The following is a 22,366-nucleotide window of genomic DNA, read 5'->3' on the forward strand; positions in this document are numbered from 1 at the left end:
AAATTGTAAAGAAAAAAGTAGGCTTTGAACAACAGGAAGATGGAAATGCAGACAATAACAGCAGAATCAAAGAGGCAGGAGAGTAGAGCCCATATTTGAAGAACAATAGCACTATATTCAGATGACGTTAGTGTCTACACTGAAAACACACAAAAAAACCTGAGAAAGTATTATAGCTAATTAGACCTGATTTAAAAATATGCCTAAGAAAAATCAATGATTTTTTTTTATTCTAAAAGTAAGCAATTAGTAAAAAGATTTTTCTTTCAGTAACAATAGCAACAACAAACAAAAGACCAAGAACTAAATGTGCAGGATGCAGATGAACAAAACTTCAGCACTTTCTGAAGGAGGCTTGAAGAAATAAGAGAAGTGCATTATCATTCTAAATGGGCAGACACAGCTATACATAAAACTTCACTGTGTAATAAGAGGAGGTACTTTCAAATCAACATCCTATGCATGTATTCTCCATAAAGAGGAGAGGGATAACTGGATAACCATTTGGAATAATTATAAAATAAGATCTCTAATCTGTCATGGAATTAGAGTAAAATATAATAAATAAAATAGAATAAGGTCCCCGTGTCACATCATACTCCAAAATAGATTCCAAAAAGATTCCATTTTTTTCTCCTCCCTCCCTTGTAACTTTAAATCTCCTTGCCAGAGTCCCTGTGAGCCAGTCCTTGTATCTACAGGTGAAGTCCTCCCCAAAGACAGAAACCTGTGGACGCTGATGTTGGCAAATCCAGACTGTGCCTGAGTCTGTGAGTAAAGAAAATGGGAAGAATTTCTTTGCCTTCTGTGAGGAGCCAGACTGTTAGATTATATCCTCAGACACAGAGACCTAGAATACCACTGAGGTTAAAAACAAACAGCAGGTGACATTTTGCCACATTGCTGAGAAGAGAACTTTTCAGCACAAATATCATAGTACTATATTTCCCATATATTTTCTCCCTCTGTTATGGGCTGTGTCACCCAAAAAGATATGTTGAAGTCTTAACCCCCAATACTTCAGAATGTAACTTTATTTAGAAATGAGATCATTGCAGATGTAATTAGTTAAGCTAAAATGAGGTCATATTGAATTAGAGTGGATCCCTAGTTCAGCACGACTTATGTGTCCTTATAAGAAGGGGCCACATGAAGACAGAAACACACATGGATAAGCCATATGAGGACGGAAGCAGAGCTTGGGATACTACACCTACAAGTCAAGGAATGCCGAAGATTGCCAGCAACACCAGCAGCTAGAAGGGAGCCATGGAACAGATTCTCCCGCAGAGCCCTCAGGAGGAACCAACCCTGCCAACACCTTGACCCTGGACTTCCAACCTCCGGAACTGTGTGAGAAGAAACTTCTCCTGTTTTAAGTCCCCCAATTATAGTACTTGGTTGTGGCAGTGCTAGGAAACTAATACACTCTCTAAAAAGGGAGAGAGATTGTGTAGTCATTATTTGAGTGAATTCTTTCAAAGTGAAAGAATTTCTACTACCAACAAGTCTACTAACCAACAAGTAAATGATATTTAATGGAGTTGTTCAACTTGTATTTTTAATAAAGTGATGATGCTGGTAGCATAAGTGTGCACGGCTATTGGCAGGCAGATGAAGAAGGCTGAGCCCCCCCAGCCCAGCCCCTCGCCTCAACCTGTACCCTGGCTTCCCCTCAGAGGACCAAAAGGCAACTTGGCTGGCTTCCCAGGCAGCTGTCCCCACCCCCACCCCCCAAGGGGAAGCCACCCAAGCTTCCTTCATTACTCTGGGGCTGGAGTTAACTGCTGAGGAAAATGCCTCCCAAACAGCACCAAAAAAAAGGAAAGGGGGAACGCTGGAGCCAGGCAATCCAAGGTGTGGTATTTACCCTCAGACAAGCCCACTTGCTCCAGTGAAATTTACAGAGTAACTCATTCTTCAGGCATGAATCCAAGCTTGTCCAGAAGCTTGTGGGCAGTTTAGGTTTTCCAGCCACAATTTCCTGCCGGGTATAGTGAGAATAACCATCAACTCTTTGAAGTGAAGGGAAAGGTTCTTTGCACATCCCGGAACCTTTATAGAGATAAAGGATGTCACAGGGTGAAGTCACATCAAAGATTTCAATTGCATTGGCAATCTCATTGCTGCCCCCCAGCCTAACGCAAAACAATCTTTGCAGGATGGTTCATCCAGGGCCCTCTATGTTTGTTCCAGTTCTTTGTGCCTCTCCTCCCTGACTCAAAGGCTTCATATGACTCCCTCCACTGTTTGGAATACTCTAACCAATTTTCAAAACACTGCCTCCCCTGTTCGTTACTTGGCCCCTCTCACTCATTCTCCAGGTTTCAGATTTCACATCATTTTCTGGAAATCTCCACGCAACATGCCATTCTTCCTGCTCACAATTCTAGTTTCCTTTTTTTTTTTTTTTGAAACAGAGTCTCACTCTATCACCTGGGTAGAATGCAGGGGCGTCATTGTAGCTTACTATAACCAACTCCTGGGCTCAAGCGAGCCTCCTGCTTCAGCCTCCCAAGTAGCTGGGATCACAGGCATGCGCCGCCATACCTGGCTAATTATTCTATTAATATTGTTAGTAGAGGCGGGGTCTCACTCTTGCTCAGGCTGGTCTCAAACTCTGGTGCTCAAGTGATCCTCCCGTGTTGGCCTCCCAGAATGCTAGGATTACAGGTGTGAACCATCGCACCTAACCTGCTCAAAATTCTAGATAGAGGATAGTTAAAAGATAATTATAAAACTGCATGATTAAGTGTGAGTTCGAGGCTTCCAGGAATAAGGTAACCTAATTATGTTCCAATTCTCCAATGCAATACAACTCTACCTTTTACAATGCTTGCAGAAAGACAGACAACAACAAAAGGGAAATCCTTTGGAGGAGAAGAGGCAGTGCAGGTGAGTCACCAACTGAAGGCAGCAGCTGCCCTGAGGGCAGCGCCCTACCCCAGGGGCCTAGAGTGTAGATCACGTGCTAGGAAGGAGACAAAGACTCCTGTTTAGAGCAAGAAGGAAGATCAGAGACCCGTTTTAGAGCTGGACCTCTACAAAGGGCTATACTAGGGAAAGAGTGAACTAGAAAAAAACTTCAGTACAAGAAGACTTCTCAAAAAAGAGTTTGTCTCTGCCTTGGCTCCGGTAGATGCAGAGAGAGTCTTCCCAGAAAACTCATAGTCCATGGGCTGAGCAACTATGGATAGGGGCCTCTCTTCCCATTACTTGAATTAAAAAAAAAGTCAAACCTGAATACAGTCAAGCTTCTAGAATTCATGGCTAATACTGTGCACCAAAGGAATGAATTCAGTAAACCTCTATAGATTGTGGGGGTACTCTACAGGACAAATAACCCAATTTTTTCAATGAATAAATACAAGGGGGAAAAAAGAGATGGAAGGAAAACTTACAAGTTAAGGGGCTTGATATGCATAACAACCAATTGCAAGATGTAGACCTTATTTGGATTATGGTTCAAACAAAGATACAATAAAAAATATGACTTTCACGCCTGTAATCCTAGCTCTTGGGAGGCCGAGGCGGGCGGATTGCTCAAGGTCAGGAGTTCAAAACCAGCCTGAGCAAGAGCGAGACCCCGTCTCTACTATAAATAGAAAGAAATTAATTGGCCAACTGATATATATATAAAAAATTAGCCGGGCATGGTGGCGCATGCCTGTAGTCCCAGCTACTCGGGAGGCTGAGGCAGAAGGATCGCTCGAGCCCAGGAGTTTGAGGTTGCTGTGAGCTAGGCTGACGCCACGGCACTCACTCTAGCCTGGGCAACAAGTGAGACTCTGTCTCAAAAAAAAAAAAAAAATATGACTTTCATAAGACAATTGGAAATTGAACACTGCCTGGATATTGAATGATATTAAGAAATTAATGTCAATTATTTTAGGCATGACAATGGTATTGTAGTTTTGATTTTTTTTTTTTAAGTACTTATCACTTGGGGTATGGTGGTTCACACCTGTAATCCCAGCACATTGGGAGGCTGAAGTGGGAGGATCACTTAAGGCCAGGAGTTTGAGACCAGCCTGGGCAACATAGCAAGGCCCCATCTATAAAAAAAATGGAGTAAAAATAAGTAAAGTCCTTACCTATTAATATTAGAGGTACATAGTGAAATATTTATGGATGCAATTATAAGATGTTGGAATTTATTCATAATGATACATGAGAGGGATGTGGATAGAGGTAATTAATGGAAACTAGAATGGCCATAAGTTGACAATTACTGAAGCTGGGTGATGGATAGATGGAATGCTATACTAATCTTTCTCATTTTGTACATATTTGAAATTATACATCATGAATTTAAAAATAAAGTAGACCAAACATGGCAATGCTTCAAGACGTCTTAAGAAAAATAATAACAATCCTTTCTAAAGACATGTACCTTCTCTGAAGACCTCAGAAGTTTCCCGCTGGTAGCATTCCAACAAATATGATTTCCCAATTGAAACACACATGACAAAACGAGGTTTCAAGACCAAGGGTCTGCAGAAAAAGCTGTAGAGCCAACATAAATATATTTAAGATGTTTAAAGAAATTAAAGAGATATAGTAGTTTCCCCCTTATCTGCAGTTTCACCTTCCATGGTTTCAATTACCCACGGCCAACTGTGATTTGAAAATATTATATGGAAAATTCCAGAAATAAAGGATTTGTAAGTTTTAAACTGTGAGATGCTCTGAGTAGTGTGATGAAATATCACACTGTCCTGCCCTGTTCCACTCGCGATGTGAATCATTCCTTTGTATCTGTGCTGCATATGCTACCTGCCTATTAGTCACTTAGCCGTCTCGGTGATCAGATGGACTGTCGCAATACTGCAGTGCTTGTGCGCAAGGAACCCTTATTTTACTTCATAATTGCCTCAAAACACAAGAGTAGTGATTTTGACAGTTTCTTTTTCTTTTTCTTTTTTTTGAGACAGAGTCTTGCTTTGTTGCCCAGGCTAGAGTGCCATGGCGTCAGCCTAGCTCACAGCAACCTCAAACTCCTGGGCTCAAGCAATCCTCCTGCCTCAGCCTCCCGAGTAGCTGGGACTACAGGCATGCGCCACTATGCCCGGCTAATTTTTTCTATATATATTAGTTGGCCAATTAATTTCTTTCTATTTATAGTAGAGATGGGGTCTCACTCTTGCTCAGGCTGGTTTCGAACTCCTGACCTTGAGCAATCCACCTGCCTCGGCCTCCCAGAGTGCTAGGATTACAGGCCTGAGCCACCGCGCCGGCCTGACAGTTTCAATCTGACAAAGAGAAGCCTTAAAGTGCTTCCTTTAAGTGAAAAGATAAAAGTTTTCAACAATGATGGGAAAAAAATATGCTGAGGTTGCTAAGATCTATGGTAAAAACAAATCTATCTATGAAATTGTGATGAAGGAAAAAGAAATTCATGAATAACATATATAGAGTTCAGTACTATCCACAGTTTCAGGCATCCACCGGGGGTCTTGGAACATGTCCCCTGAGTGTAAGGGGGGCCTATAGTAATTGAAAACAGCAAAAAGGATTGAGAAGCTATCAGAACAGAATAATTCTATTAATAGCAGCTGATGTTGTTTCAGACCAATCGTCCCACTGAAAAACTATCAGGAAGTCTGTCTGAAGGCACCAGAGAGCTCCCAAATCAATATGGACTTACAGATCAAAGACCTGGACAGAAGGAACGTCCAGGGAGGTGAGGGCATCAGTGTCTGACAGTTTCCAGGAACAGGCCTGCTAAAGAAGAGGTATTCACCCAAGCCTTCCACGTGGGATGCAGAAGAGTTATACCATACAGCATCAGTCCTCAGACCTTTTAGTCTCAGGATGCCTTTACAACCTTAAAAATTATTTAGGGCACCAAAGAACCTTTGTCTATGTGGATTATATCTATCAATATTTACCATATGAAAACTAAAACTAAGAATTTTAAAAGTATTTATTTTAAAAATATCAATAATAAACCCATTATATGTTAATATAAATAATATATTTTATGAAAAATAGCTATAGGCCGGGCGCGGTGGCTCACACCTGTAATCCCAGCACTCTGGGAGCCTGAGGTGGGAGGATCGCTCAAGGTCAGGAGTTCGAAACCAGCATGAGCAAGAGCGAGACCCCGTCTCTACTAAAAATAGAAAGAAATTAATTGGCCAACTGAAAATACATATAGAAAAATTAGCCAGGCATGGTGGTGCATGCCTGTAGTCCCAGCTACTCGGGAGGCTGAGGCAGGAGGATCACTGGAGCCCAGGAGTTTGAGGTTGCTGTGAGCTAGGCTGATGCCACAGCACTCTAGGCTGGGCATCACAGTGAGACTCTATCTAAAAAAATAGCTATATTTTCTAAAACCAAAAAAATTAGCAAGAAGCGTGGCATTGTTTTACATTTTTGGAGGTTCTCTTTAATGTCCAGTTTAATGAGACACAGCTGGATTCTCATATCTGCTTCTGCATGAAGAAAATCTGTCTTTACACAGATATGCAAGTAGAGTATTTGGGCATGTCACGGTGGCTCATACCTATATCAGCACTCTGGGAGGCCAAGGTGGGAGGATTGCTCGAGCTCAGGAGTTCAAGACCAGCCTGAGCAAGAGCACGACCCCATCGCTACTAAAAATAGAAAAATTAGCCAGGTGTAGTGGTGCATGCCTGCAGTCCCAGCTTCTCAGGAGGCCGAGACAGGATTCCTTGAGCCCAGGAGTTTCAGGTTGCAGTGAGCTATGATGATGCCACTGTACTGTATCCAGAGCAACAGAGTGAGACCCTGTCTCAAAAAGGGTGTGTGGGGGGGGAAGGAAATTGAATTCCTTTCCTCACTACCTTCCTCCCCACCCCTTGCTCAAAAAATTAAAGAAAAAAAAGAAAATGGAAGAGTATTTTAATAGCCTTTTCAAACCTGTGAGGATTTTTGATACTACACCAAAATTCAGTAAATGGTGGTTTCTTGAATATTTGTTGCAATGTGGACTCTAAAATCATATCAATGAACTTTTCATACTCTTGTACTTTAAAAATTCATTGGTCTATCTTGCACTTTGATCTTTTGCCTATGCATGATTTTGTAACATTCATTGATCATTTGGAAGATATTGGTTCACTGAGTTATGCAAATCTTCCGAATGTTGAAACATTTCATTATAAGATATCCAAAAATCACATTTGTTAATATCATCAGCAGTCTTATCAGAAAAACCTTTAACCATAGTTACCTACTAGTAATTCTTTCAAGTAAAAATAATGTTCTGGGAGGGCACAGGGCCTCACTTCTCTAATCCCAGCACTTTGGATGGCCAAGATGGGAGGATGGATTGAGGCCAAGAGTTCAAGACCAGCCTGGGCAATATAGTGAGACCCCATCACTACAATATAGAAAAAATTACCTGGGCATGGTGGCTCATGCCTATAGTCCCTGGTTACTCTGGAGGCTGAGGTAGGGGAGGATTTTGTGAGTTGAGGAATTCAAGGCTGCACTGAGGTAAGATGATGCCACTGTGCTCCAGCCAGGGCGACAGAGCAAGACACTATGTCTTAAAAATAAATAAATAAAAATAACGTTCCATAAAAAAAATGGCTAGTTTAGTGCACAAATCAAACAATCTCACACGTTTTCCCCTGTAGATGTCATACTTTAGCATATAACAGAAATGTACTTTCCATCTTGCCACACAGAATATTAAGGGGAGTTGAGATTTAATAAAATTAATAATTTTTACTCTTCGTCAAGGACATTCTTAAACGAAACTGATTTTTGTTTTCTTTTTGCCGCACGTAGATGTTTTGGTGCTATTGCCTTGATTTGTGCTAAGGCATCAATGTCAGAACAACATTATCATCAGTGCAGATATCCACTCAATGGAAAAAACCCAAATCAAAACAGTTTTGACCTTGTGGCCCCCCTGAATTTATCTCAGTGACTCCCAGGGCTCCAAAAACCACACTTAGACAATCACTGTCCTAGTAGTAAGAGTGACGCAGGAATGAACCAGCTGTCTTGAGTAATGAAGCCCAGCATTAAATCATCTCAATCCCTGCGGTCCAGAAATAAAGGAAACCCTCTCTTTAAGAAGATGACATCTTCCTGGGCTTCAAATTATTTCTATGCTATTTTATGTCTACTACCGTGTTTCCCAGAAAATAAGACCCACCCATAAAATAAGCCCTAGCAGGATTTCTAAGCATTTGCAAAATATAAGCCCTACCCCAAAAATAAGACCTAGTGATGGGCGTGGCTACGCAATGTATCTGCACAACCCATGCATTTCGTCTCGGAGTGGTAAAGAAGACGAGCAGCCCTTCTCGTCTGCCCCATGAGAGCTCTATTGCTCGACATGAGAGATTGGGGCCAATGGTTCTAAAGGAAATAGAGTCGCAAGAAATTCAGGATGGAATTTGGGGTTTGGAGAGTTATGATGATGTTCCAGAATAAGACAATTTAACTATATTTGAATAAATGTAGATTGTTGTACATTAAAAAAATACATTTAAAAAATACGTTTAAAAAAAATAACACATCCCCTGAAAATAACCCCCTAGGGTGTCTTCTTAAGGAAAAAATAAATATAAGACCCTGTCTTATTTTCGTGGAAACACAGTATCTGGCACTCAATAAAAAATAACCAATATATAAGAAGATAAGGCAAACTGAAAACCAAGGGAAAATGATAGACAATAATTAGACCCATGAAGTTGCCAAAGAATAGACTTAACAGATAAGGATTGAAGATAACTATACTCAATATATTTAGTGAAATAGAAGACAAGAGGGAGATAGCACACAACAGGAAGCTAATTTTTTTTTTTTTTACTTTTGGTGCTATTGGGATGGAATGGAAGCTATTTTTAAGAAAGCAAATTCTGTCTTAAGCATGATTTTAAATATACCAGGTTTTTTTTTTTTCCTTTCTTTTTCCTAACTTTTGTTTTGGAAAATTAAAAATATACTCAGAGTTAGAAAGAATAACATAATGAAAACTATGTATGCATCATCCAGTTTCAACAAATGTCAACTCACAGACAAAAATAAAATTTGGGATGTATACTTTGAACTTTGTTCACAGATGTCAGGAAAAATTATAAAATGCACCATTATCAATTTAAAAATAGCTTTTAACCTGGTTTCTTCAACAAGGTGCCTCTGTGGGAAAGAGTAACAGATATAATCTGTAAAGCCTTTTTATATGTTTCTCAGGAACTGAAAGAGTGAATAGCACTTGGTAGCAAATTATGTTCGTCATTGAATGGTTTCTATTTCTTTTATTTTAACAACACTGAAGACAGATTTAATCGAGTTGCCAGTTAATAAACCATTAACAGTGATTCCATCATATATTACTGTGGTTTTTGTCATAAATTCAGGAAAGAGCAAAGGAAATACCTAACTATGTGAGAAAGGAGTTTTTCAATGCTATTTATAACAATGGAGATAAGAATAGAATTGATGTGAACCCTCTCTCATCCTAGCAATAAATAATATTGATCTATTGTATTAGAGTTCTCCAGAGAAGCAGAATCAATAGGAGATCTATCTACCTGTTTACCCAGAGATTTTTAAAGAATTGGATCATGCAATTGTGGTGATTGGCAAGTCTGAAATTTGTCGGGCAGGCTCGTGGCCTGCAGACTCAGGTAAGTGTAGATGTTGCAGTCTTGAGTTTGAATTCTGCAGGTCAGCAGGCAGGAAATTCAGGCAGGGTTTCTATGTTGGCAGTCTTGAGGGGAAACCTGTCTTTGCTCTTAAGGACTTTGACTAACTGGATGAGGCCCTCCCACACACTATGGAAGTCAATCTGCTTTATTCAGTCTATGCATTTAAACATTAATTACATCTAAGAATACTTCACAGCAACATCCTGACTGATGTTTGACCAAGCAACTGGGCACCACAGCCTAGCCAAAGTGACATCAACCATCACATTGTGGAACTAATTGGCAGAGAACAATGTTGAATTTTCCATAAATGTTGGTTATATTTAATTTATCAAATATTGGAGTATATAATGATGTTTTGATCAATTAGGTTTCAATAATAATTGGAAATGACAACATTTTAATGTGAAGCTTTATTGTTATAGAACATTTTAAAAAGTATTAATACTTTACCTCTGTTCCTTCTGCTCAATTTTGCTGTGCACATAAAACTGCTGTAAAAAGTAAAGTCTAACTTCTCAGGTGAGAAGTAATTTGGAAAAGAAAATATAGATACATATATATATATATGTATATAAAAAGTCTATTACTAAAATTTTTCCTAATTTTTAAACAGTAATTTATAAATATGTTTATTGCAGAGATGTATGAGAGCAAAGGATCCATAAAAGACTTTCAAGCAAAATTATATTAGGATAAGATTCTGGGAGGAAAAGTGAAGTATAAAATTTCCAACTCTACAAAAGTTGTTTGTGTATTTTTTTAGTAGCTGACAAATATAAAAGTCTGTGGGATTTAGATTACTTGGACATATTTAAATTGGTGAAACAATTATATTTTAAAATTATATGTATACTTACATGTATATGTGTTTTTATATATTCAAAAATCACATTTTTTCAAAAGAAACAAGAAATTTTTAACATCTAACTTAAAAATACATAAAAGACTATACAGTTTTTCAAAATTCTATCATAGGGTACATGAGCCAAAAATGTGAAAGCCATTCCTCCTGATGACCTGTCTTCAGGAAAGCATAGATCTCGGGAACTCCCCTCCCCTGACATCTACCTAGAAACATTTACTCATTTTTAAAATTCTTTTTTCCAGGATTTCCTACCGCAGTGAACCCCATGATCCTCTCTGTCAGCCTTAGGCTCTTTTCCCTTTCTGGCCCAACTGTGCTCCCTTCCCTTCCCCCAGCTCTCTTCAAACCAGCCTGAAGCCTACTACCCTCTCTGCCCTCTGCTTAGAGCTCTGACCTGCCTTGAAACTTGAAGGGATTTGTGCCCCCATAACTAAATGAACTTTCACTGCCACCATCTGAATCACTTAATGGAAAAGTACAGTCGTCCCTCGGTATCCCTGGGGGATTGGTTCCAGGACCTCCCTTGAATACCAAAATCCCTGGATGCTCAAGTTCCTGATGTAAAATGGTGTAGTACTTTGCATATAACCTAACATCCTTCCCTACACTTACATCATCTCTAGATTACTGATAATACCTAATAGAGTATAAAAGCTGTGTAAGTACTTGTTAGACTGCATTGTTTAGGGAATAATGACAAGGGGGAAAAAAGTCTGCATATATTTAGTACAGACACAATTTTTTTCCTAATATTTTCAGTCCTCAGTTGGTTGAATCTACCAATGCAGAACAGACGGATATCGAGGGCCAAATGTATGGCACCCTGGATCATTCAGGCTATCTTCAGAACAATCCATGTAGTCCTCTCTATCTTTCTTTGTCTTTAAGTCTATGAATGACCTGAGCCTGAAGATTGACTTTGACATCAAGGTGAGTGCCTGAAGGCACCATATAATCACAGTCCTGCATCAGCAGGTCCACTCTTGTTTAATACCTCTTAATGGCACCAAATAGCATGGACAATCGAATGCAATCTCCCAATACCCCTCTTTGAAGGGGCCAACCTTATCTCACTAACCTCAGCTAAGGTCACCCTTCTTTCTCACTGAATTCAATCACCCCATCTTCCTTCAGCTCCTGGTACAGGTCTAGCTCTCTTCTGATCTTTTCTTCTGCCTTTGTCTTCAAGGTCCTTTAGCCAGGAATGCCTTCCAGACTCCTGAAGGTGAGGCGCTGTCTCTTTCTCTTCAAGTTTGTTGCAATTTGACAGCATCTGTCAAAATATAAGATATCTGTCTATGGACCCACAAAAAACAATTCTAGAAATTCATTTTGAAGGAATATTCATATAACTCCCAAAACTATATATGAAAAGATGTCTGTTGCAGCATGTTTTTTTTGTTGTTGTTGTTGTTGTTTTTTGAGAAACAGTCTCACTCTGTTGCCCAGGCTAGAGTGCCATGGCATCAGCCTAGCTCACAGCAACCTCAGACTCCTGGGCTCAAGCGATCCTTCTGCCTCAGACTTCTGAGTAGCTGGGGCTACAGGCATGTACTACCATGCCTGGCTAATTTTTTTCTATATATTTTTAGTTGTCCAGCTAATTTCTTTCTATTTCTTTCTTTTTTTTTAATATAGACAGGGTCTCGCTCTTGTTCAGGCTGGTCTTGAACTCCTGAGCTCAAAACAATCCTCCCACCTCGGCCTCCAGAGTGCTAGGATTACAGATGTGAGCCACTGCGCCCAGCCGTATTGCTGCATTTTTAAGGAAAAAAAGCTGTTAAAAATTTAAATATCCTTCAAGATAAGAATGGTTAATATAAATATGCAGCCATTAAAAAGAATGAAGTGTAAGATAACTGTTATGGCAGATAAAAAAGAAAAGAAAAGAAAAAGAATGAAGGAGATCAGGAAGTCCTGGCTTTGATAGAGGTCCATGGTACTGAATATTGTAAGAGGAAAAAAGGAAGTCACAGCACATTGTGGAGCATGCAATCCCATTCATTTAAATAAAACAAAGCCACCACACCTGTGTGGATATAGAAAGGGTTCCAGAAGGCCTCATACCAACCAGGAATGGAAAGGTAGGAGGAGGAGGGCATTACTTGTTTCCTTTACTCATTGCTACTTTGAGCATTTTACAGAAACTATGTGCTTGTATAATAATACCTTTTATTAAAGCTCTTTAATGTTAAGGTAAATTTGAGGTGGGGGAGCTATTTGCAAATTGGTGTTATGCTAGGGAAACATAAACTTCCAAGGAGGTACCAAAAGTTTGAGGCAACCTCTCTGGCACCTGCTTTGAGCTGAGTAGGTGAGATGTGATCTATTGCCTGATGCTAGAATTGTCAGCTTATCATCCACCGGGCTCACATCTTTTAGCATGAAGCTGTTGGATGGCACAGACTGGGCCACCATGTGCATGGAAGTCATCAAGATTAGAATCGGCTCATTTCTTCTTGTGGGGGAGTCCCAGCCAAGGGAAAGTATGTTTTGCACCCTTGGGGAGAAAGGAGGGGAGGGGAGAAAAAAGGAGAAGAGCTCTTATTTCTGGAATTTTAGGGAAAAGAAAGATGAAGGAAGAAAAGAAAGGAAGAGAAAAAGAAAAGAAGGTAGAAAAACAATGAAAATCCTATCTGATTACTATTTTAATTTCTAAGCCATGTAAGATTGGAGGATAAATACACACCATAGGTTGTTTCTGAACAGCTGATATTTGGGAATGCTTTGTTTTCCTACTCACCAGTCTAGATAAACCAAGGTGCTTATTGCTGTGTAACACGTTATCCCAAAACCTAGTAGCTTAAAACAACAAACATTTATTATCTCACCCGGTTTCTGAGAATTGAGAATCCAGGAGCTGTTTAGCTGGGTAATTCCGACTCAGGGTTTCTCACTAGCATGAAGTCAAGATGACAGCCAGGACAGCTGTCAGTCATCTGAAGGCCTGCCTGGGCCTGCGACTCCAAGATGGCTCATTCACATTGACCAGAGGCCCCAGCTCCTTGACAGCTGGGCCTCTCCTTCTAGGGCTGCTTGCACATCCTCCTGACATGGCAGCTGGCTTCCCCTAGGACTGACCCAGGAGAGCAAGGTAGAAGCCACAGTGTCTTTTATGACCTAGCCTGGAAAGTCACAGACCAACCATTGCTTCTGCTGTACTCTATTGGCAACACAGACCATCTCTGACACGGTATGGGCCAAAACTATAGAACATCATGACTATTGGAAGGTGGGGATCCCTCAGAGCCATCTTGGAGGCTGGTGAACACACAAAGCAACAGACGAGCTTCTGATAAGCAGTCTCTTCTCCAGCTGTCCACAATGACTCAGTAGCCTCTCTTATCAAATTCTCTCTGGGAGGCTTATCACTCAGCAATTTCTCTCCTACTTATATTTTCTGGAGACATACGTACTGATGAGCAGGAATATCCCTAGAAGCATTGTTTGTAATAGCCAACAAATGATGATAGCCCAAATACCACTCAGCAACTGAATACATGAATTATGCTGTATTCATATGACGGAATACTCCACAACAATGAATAAACCAACTCTAGCCCTATGCAGCGACCTAGACAAATCTCATGTTAAGCAGAAGAAGCCAAACGAATATACACTGTGTTAATTCCCATTTAGATAAAGCTCAACAACAGCCAAGACAAAACTATACTGTTGAGGGCTGCCTACCTAGGTGTTCGAACTATAAGGAAAGCAAGTAAATAATTAATGTAAGAGGCAGAGGAGTGATTGCTTTTAGGGGTGATGGAAGGTTAAGTTATGACCAGGAGGGGTGGGGATGAGGCTTCTGACAAAGTTCTATTTCTTTGCCAGAGTGGTGACTGCAAGTGTTCCCTTAGCCATATATTTATGGTTTGTGCACTTTTCTGTATATGTATCATATTTCACAATCCAAAAAGTTTTTCAAAAATATCTTTGAGGCCAGGTATGGTGGCTTACACTTGTAATCCTAGCACTCTGGGAGGCCAAAGGTAGGAGGATTGCTTGAGGTCAGAAGTTCAAGACCAGCTTGAGCAAAAATGAGACCTTGTCTCTACTAAAAATAGAAAAAAATTAGCTGGGCATGATGGTGAGCACCTGTAGTCCCAGCTACTTGGGAGGCTGAGGCTGGAGGATCACTTGAGCCCAGGAGTTTGAGGTTGTGGTGAGTTGTGATGACACCACTGCACTCTACCCAGGGCAAGAGAGAGTGAGACTCTGCCTCAAGAAAGAAAAACATCTTTGGAATGGTTTTAGCAATAGATTCTGGGCTTAATGCTCTAAGACCCTCATTTAGAAAACAAATAATTGACAATGATGATAAGAAAAATCGGTCTGATGCACACGTGGCCCGTTCCTCTATCAGTGCTGGTGATGGGGATTTGTGGCGAGCCCGGGGAAGTTCATACCCTCAGATCAGTGACATGCAGTGAACCCTGACCCCTGGCGCCCACGGCTGCAAAGCCTCATGTTTGGATGCTGGGAACAGAATCCCTACTGTGGTGACCTCTGAGCTTCTCCTTCCAGAAACCTTGGTCCTGGAGGAATTTCAGTCTGGTTCTGCCATCATGGGTCCCCCCACCACTCATCCTTCTTTGCCGGCTCCCTCCCACCCCTTCCTATCCTAGCTTTTCTGAATTTCTTTTGTTAAGCTGACAGAAGCCATAATTGAGCCCCCTGACAAGAGCTGGACTGTGCTTTTCTCTCTCTTTTCCTTTCTTGAAATCTACAATGAGCCTTCCAAGTTCATTACAGCAGATGGTCCTGGTCAGGACCCAGGGCCCGGTGGCAGAAGCTTATTATCCAGCCTCAGGGACAGTGAGAACTGGCTGGCAGCCGCAGTCATTCTGAAGCAGTCATGTCCAATTAGAAGAAACATTAGGCACTTTCCTTCTGGAGCCCCATTAACAAATTAGTCCTACCACAAACTGAGAGAGACTGGATGGGACCAAATACCTTTTGACCACTGGATAATTTGATAATTTGGAGAAGAAACAGTGCAGAACACTGCTGTGTGTGTGTGTGTGTGTGTGTGTGTGTGTTGGAGGTAGGAGGTGGCAGGTGCTTAGGGAGGAGGATTTGACCCCATATGCTTATGCCACCCAGGAATGAAACCTTTCCAATACTGAGCATTGCTTGTTATTGGGTTAAAATGGTCAGGGAATTGGCAATAATGGCAGTCTTTTCTGTGGTTAGTATTTTACCCCACTGGACTTGCTGGGTTGGAGGAGCCATTGTATCTGCCCTCAGCCAGGGCATTGTGTCCTTATAAATCTTTGTAAGTTTTAGTTCTGGAGAGAGGGCTAGGGGATATCAATGCCCTCATGTGTCTGCCATCGTGAAATAATCTTAAGTCACTATTTTAAAGTTATATTAGGGTTTCAAAATACTGATGGGAAATGGCTTGCTCAGAGAAAAGTACTAATTAGACCTCTGAGATTTTTAGAATTCCAAAGTCTGAATCACAAATAAGTTTTTGTTGCTCAGGGAACAACTGCACTCAAATTATCATCACAAATTCAAATTGCCATTTTAGGTTCATTTGCAATAGAGCAAAGGATTACAGCAAGTCTTCCAAAGAGGAGAAAGGGAAAGTAAGATGAAGTAAAGAAAAAGATGTTTCTGGTGAGAACACTATTTCTATTTCTGATGTATAGCTGAAAGACTAAGAAATCTAGAAGCAAAAGTCTCCAGAGAAGATCTATACTATTTCTCATTCCATGACAGGTTATTAATCCTAGAATCTCCCATTAGAAAAATTCTTATACCAACTCTCATTTAGTGCAGGACTCTTCTTTATACTTACTATACATGTAAACAAATAATAAGAGGATCTTATAAACAACTTCATGCCAATATATTCAACAACCTGGATAAAATGGAGAGATTCCTTCAAAAATACAACTTATCAAAATCGACAAAAAGAGAAATAAAAAAATCTAAGTAGCTTCATATCTACTATGTATATTGAATTCACACACACACACACACACACACACATTTCCAGGCCCATATGACTTCACTGGTGAATTCTATCAAACATTTAAGAGAGAAGTAATACTAGTCCTACACGAATTCTTTCAGAAAAATAAAGGAGGAAGAAATGTTTTACAACTTGTTTTCTGAGTCTAGTATAACCCTGACATCAAAACCTTAATAAATACAGAAAAAGCATTTGACAAAATTCAACACCTTTGAGTTCAAAGTTCAATACTTCAAAGATTTTAGTAAGCTAAGAGAAGGGAACTTGCTTAACCCTATTACAGCCAACTACAGGCCAGGCATGGTGGCTCACACCTGTAATTCTAGCACTCTGGGAGGCCCAGGTGAAGTGGGAGGATTGCTTGGGTTCAGGAATTTGAGACCAACCTGAGCAAGAGTGAGACCTCCGTCTCTACTATAAATAGAAAAATTAGCCGGGCGTAGTGATGCATGCCTGTAGTCCCAGCTACTCAGGAAGCTGAGGAAGAGGATGGATCCCTTGAGCCCAGGAGTTTGAGGTTGCAGTAAGCTAAAACGATGCCACTGCATTCTACTCAAGGGTAACAGAGCAAGACTGTGTCTCAAAAAAAAAAAAAAAAATAATAATAATAATAGAATTAAAATAAAGGCGACTATTATACAAAAACCTTCAGCTAGTATCATATTTAATGGTGACATGTTAAAGCATTTCTCACTAAGTCTGGGAATAAGGCAACGATGTCTGCTCTTACCATTTTATTCAAATTTGAGTCATGAAAAAGAATAAAGGTCATAGAATTTGGAAAGACGGAATTGAAACTGTCAATGTTTGCAGACTATTTGATTGTGTCCATAGAAATGGAATCTACATTACATTATGGAATGTAATGGAATCTACAAAATAACTACTAGATCATACAAGTGAATTTAGCAAGGTTGCAAGATATAAGGTCAATACATACAATAGGTCCATAAATACAAAAATTAATTGTATCCCTTTATATTAACAACAAACAATTGAAAAATAAAAATTACAAAATGTATTATTTACAATAACGTCAAAAAACATCAACTATCTAGGATGAAATTTAGCAAAAAATGTGTAAAACCTCTACACTGAAACAAAACATTGCTGAGAGGCCGGGTGCGATGGCTCATGCTTGTAATCCTAGCACTCTGGGAGGCTGAGGTGGGAGGATCGCTCAAGGTCAGGAGTTTGAAACCAGCCTGAGCAAGAGCGAGACCCTGTCTCTACTAAAAAAATAGAAAGAAATTAATTGGCCAACTAAAAAAATATATAGAAAAAATTAGCTGGGCATGGTGGCACATGCTTGTAGTCCCAGCTACTCAGGAGGCTGAAGCAGAAAGATTGCTTGAGCCCAGGAGTTTGAGGTTGTTGTGAGCTAGGTTGATGCCATGGCACTCTAGGCTGGGCAACAGAGTGAGACTGTGTTTCCAAAAAAAAAAAAAAATTGCTGAGAAAAATTGAAAAAGACCCAAATAAATTGAGATATGCTACATTCATAAGTTAAAAGCCTCAACGTTATTAATATGTCCATTTTCCCAACAGAACAGAATGAAGAATCTAGAAATGAACTCAACCCATATATGGTCGATTGATTTTCAACCAAAGTGCTTAGTCAATTCAACAGAGAAAGAAAAGGTTTGTTTTTTGTTTTTTGTTTTTTGTTTTTTTACAAATGATGCTGAAACAACTGTATATATTTTCAGACAAATTTAATTCCAACCCAAACTCACTCCACACATAAAATTAATTTGAAATGAAACACAGACAAACATAAAAGCCAAAACCGTAAAGCTTCCAGAAATCAAAACACAATCCTGAGATTAGCAAAGATTTCTTGGATAGGATGCAAAAAATATTAGCTATTAGAGAATTAATAAATTTGACTTCATAACTATTTCTACTCTCCAAAGATCATAAATGGGCAAGCCACAGACTGGGAGAAAATATTCACAATGCATATATGTGACAAATGTCTTGAATCCCAATATAAAAGAATCCACACAAATCAACAATAAGAAAACCAACCCAATTTTTAAAATGGTCAAAATTTTGGGCAGAAACTTTACCACAGAAGATATACAAATGGTTCATGAGCACAAGAAATTATGTTCAACATTATGAGTCATCAAGTTAATGCATACGAAAACCACAATAATAGCTAAATTTTAAAAGACTGATAATTACAAGAGTTGACAAGGATGTGGAGCCATCAGACTCTCATACATATATAGATGATGGATGGTAAAAAGGTACAAACACCTTGGAAAAACAGATTGTAAATTTCTTATAAAAATGATAAATAGGTCGGGAGCCGTGGCTCACCCCTGTAATCCTAGCACTCTGGGAGGCCGAGGCGGGCGGATTGCTCGAGGTCAGGAGTTGAAACCAGCCTGAGCCAGAGCAAGACCCCTCTACCTCTCTACTATAAATAGAAAGAAATTAATTGGCCAACTAATATATATAGAGAGAAAAAATTAGCTGGGCATGGTGGTGCATGCCTGTAGTCCCAGCTACTCAGGAGGCTGAGGCAGCAGGATTGCTTGAGCCCAGGAGATTGAGGTTGCTGTGATCTGGGCTGACGCCACTGCACTCACTCTAGCCTGGGCAACAAGCGAGACTCTGCCACGCCCCCGCCCCCCCCCCCCCAAAAAAAGATAAATATAGCTTCAGTCTGGCGGTGGCATCGCTGAGCCAGTGGCGCCCTCCCTCCGCTCTCCACGCCGGCTCTCCGGCTGTCGGCCCGCTCGCCATCATGACGGAACAGGCCCTCTCCTTCGCCAAGGACTTCCTGGCCGGGGCATCGCCACCACCATCTCCAAGACGGCCGTGGCCCCGATCGAGCAGGTCAAGCTGCTGCTGCAGGAGCAACATGTCAGCAAGCAGATCGCGGCCGACAGGCGGTACAAGGGCACCCTGGCCTGCATCGTGCTCATGCCCAAGGAGCAGGGCGTGTTGTCCTTCCGGAGGGCAGCCTGGCCCCCCCCCCCCCCCCCCCCCCCCCGCTACTTCTCCACGCCCTCAACCTCTCAACCTCGCCTTTAAGGATAAGTACAAGCAGATCTTCCTAGGGGGCGTGGACGAGCGCACGCAGTTCTGGAGGTATTCTGCGGGCAACCTGGCCCCCGGAGGGGCTGCCGGGGCCACCTCCCTCTGCGTCGTGTACCTGCTGGATTTCGCCAGGACGCGCTCGGCTGCCGACGTGGGGAAGGGGAAGTCGGGCTCAGAGCGGGAGTTCAAGGGCCTGGGAGACCGTCTGGTGAAGATCACCACGTCCGACGGCATCCGGGGCCTGTATCAGGGCTCCAGCCTCTCGGTGCAGGGCATCCTCGTCTACCGCTCGGCCTACTTCGGGGTATAGGACGGCTGAAGGCATGCTCCCTGACCCCAAGACACGCACATCGTGGTGAGCTGGATGATGGCCCAGACCGCGACAGCCGTGGCCGGAGTGGTCTCCTGCCCCTTCGACACGGTGCGGCGGCGGATGATGATGCAGTCCGGGCGCAAAGGAGCTGACGTCATGGACAAGGGGACCATGGACTGTTGGAGGAAGATCTTCAGAGATGGGGGCGGCAAAGCTTTCTTCAAGGGTGCCTGGTCCACCGTCCTCAGAGGCATGGGGGGACGCCTTCGCGCTGGTCCTGTACGATGAGCTGAAGAAAGTCATCTAAGGGCGTCTGCCCCCAACCAGGCCTGGGGACCAGGAGAGTCCTGCAGAATTCTTACCTGTGACGGACCATCAACCTTCGAGAAATTCCAGTCGCCCCTCCTGGCCAGATCATGTCTGTAGAAGGCTGGGGGAAGGCTCTAGAAAGGGGCTTGCGATCATGCTGACCATTGGCAGCCGATTACATGTATTGATTACTGGGGGGAGGGGGACCCGGACATCGTGTGAGCCACTCAGACCTAAAGTCCAGATGCTTATAGGACCCGTGTCATGTTTATTTATTTAAAAAAGAATCATGTCTCCATTTGTATTTAAGCACTAGCTAGCTCCTCTATTGTACAGCGAGTGTCTGCAATCGTGTTCTTCGTGGGGCATTCTGCAAAACAATAAAAACAGGACACAGAGTAAAAAAAAAAAAAGATAAATACACCTATTTTATGATCCAGCAAATTCCACTTCTAGGTACAAACATATGTCTACAAAATCACTTCATATGTATGTTTATAGTAGCTGCCATGATCTGAATGTGTCCCCCAAAATTCATGTGTTGGAAACTTAATCCCAATACAACACTGTTGGAAGGTACAGCTTTTAGGGAGGTATTTGGGAGGCAGAGCCCTCCTGAATGGATTAATATCATTATGAAAGGGCTTGATGAGGGAGTTTGCCCCCCTTTTGCCTTTCCACTTTCTCTCCATGTGAGGATACAGTCCCCTTCAGAGGATGCAGTGTTCAAGGTGCCATCTTGGAAGCAAAGAGCAGCCTTCACCTGACCCTGATGCCTTGATCTTGGATCTTCCAGGCTCTAGAACTATGAGAAATAAATTTCTGTTCTTTATAAATTACCTAGTCTGTAGTAGTCTATTATAGCAGTATAAACAGACTAAGACAGTAGCATTATTCCCAATAGCCAAAAATTAGAAATCAATCAAATGTTCATCAATAGATAAACAAATTGAGGTACAGCTACATAGTGGAATACTGCTCAGCAATTTAAAAACAGTGACCTGGGCCAGGTGTGGTGGCTCACACATGTAATCCTAGCACTCTGGGAGGCCGAGGCAGGTGGATTGTTTGAGCTCAGGAGTTCAAGACTAGTCTGAGCAAGAGCGAGGCCCCATCTCTACTAAAAAAAAATAGAAAGAAATTAGCTGGATAAATATATATATATATATATATATATATATATATTAGCCAGGAATGGTGGTGCATACCTGTAGTCCCAGTTACTTGGGAGGATTGCTTGAGCCCAGGAGTTTGAGGTTGCTGTGAGCTAGGCTGATGCCACAGCACTCTAGCCCAAGCAACAGAGTGAGACTCTGTCTCAAAAACAACAACAACAAAAACAAAACAAAACAAAAAAACAGTGAAGTGTTGGTATATACAATAACATGGTTGAATCTCACAGTTATCATTCTGGGTGAAAGAAGCCAGACAAAAAGAGTACTCTGTGTAGTCTATTTATATATGAAGTTCTATAACAAGTAAAACTGACTTATGGTGATAGAAACTGGATCAATGGTGAGCAGTGATCACACAGGGGCAGAAGAGAACTCTCTGAGGTTAGAATATGTTCTGCATCTTGATTGGCATAGTGGGTAAATGGCTTTATACATACCAAGACATAGCCATCTGTGTGTTAAAATGGATGCTTTTCCTGTGCATAACTATACCTCAATCAAGCTTTGTTGTTTTCTTCTCTTTTTCTTTTTCTTTTCTTTTCTTTTTCTTTTTCTTTTTCTTTTCTTTTTTTTTTTTTTTTTGAGACAGAGTCTCACTCTATTGCCTGGGCTTGAGTGCTGTGGCATCAGCCTAGCTCACAGCAATCTCAAACTCCTGGGCTCAAGCGATCCTTCTGTCTCAGCCTCCTGAGTAGCTGGGACTACAGGCATGTGCCACCATGCCTGGCTAATTTTTTCTATATATTTTTAGTTGTCCAGCTAATTTCTTTCTTTCTATTTTTAGTAGAGACAGGGTCTCACTCTTGCTCAAGCTGGTCTTGAACTCCTGACCTCCTCCCTATCCTCCCACCTCAGCCTCCCAGAATGCTAGGATTACAGGGGTGAGCCACCATGCCTGGCCTGTTGTTTTCTTTTTTTACATAGTAGTACCAGACTAGGAAGAGATCTGAAGGTTGAAGGAGGAGCTTGGATTTTGTCCTGCAGGCAACAAGAAACCATCACAGTTGCTTACCAGGGAGTGACAGGATG

At 41.3% G+C, this 22,366-nt stretch overlaps 1 pseudogene; it reads left to right on the forward strand.

Annotated features, from left to right (window-relative positions):
- The first annotated feature begins 19,229 nt into the window (after positions 1-19,229).
- LOC105876633 (ADP/ATP translocase 3 pseudogene) lies at positions 19,230-20,160 on the forward strand (annotated as a pseudogene).
- The last annotated feature ends 2,206 nt before the right edge of the window (positions 20,161-22,366 follow it).

Source organism: Microcebus murinus, chromosome 3 (assembly GCF_040939455.1).
Source record: "Microcebus murinus isolate Inina chromosome 3, M.murinus_Inina_mat1.0, whole genome shotgun sequence".
In the NCBI taxonomy this organism is placed as follows: Eukaryota; Metazoa; Chordata; class Mammalia; order Primates; family Cheirogaleidae; genus Microcebus; species Microcebus murinus.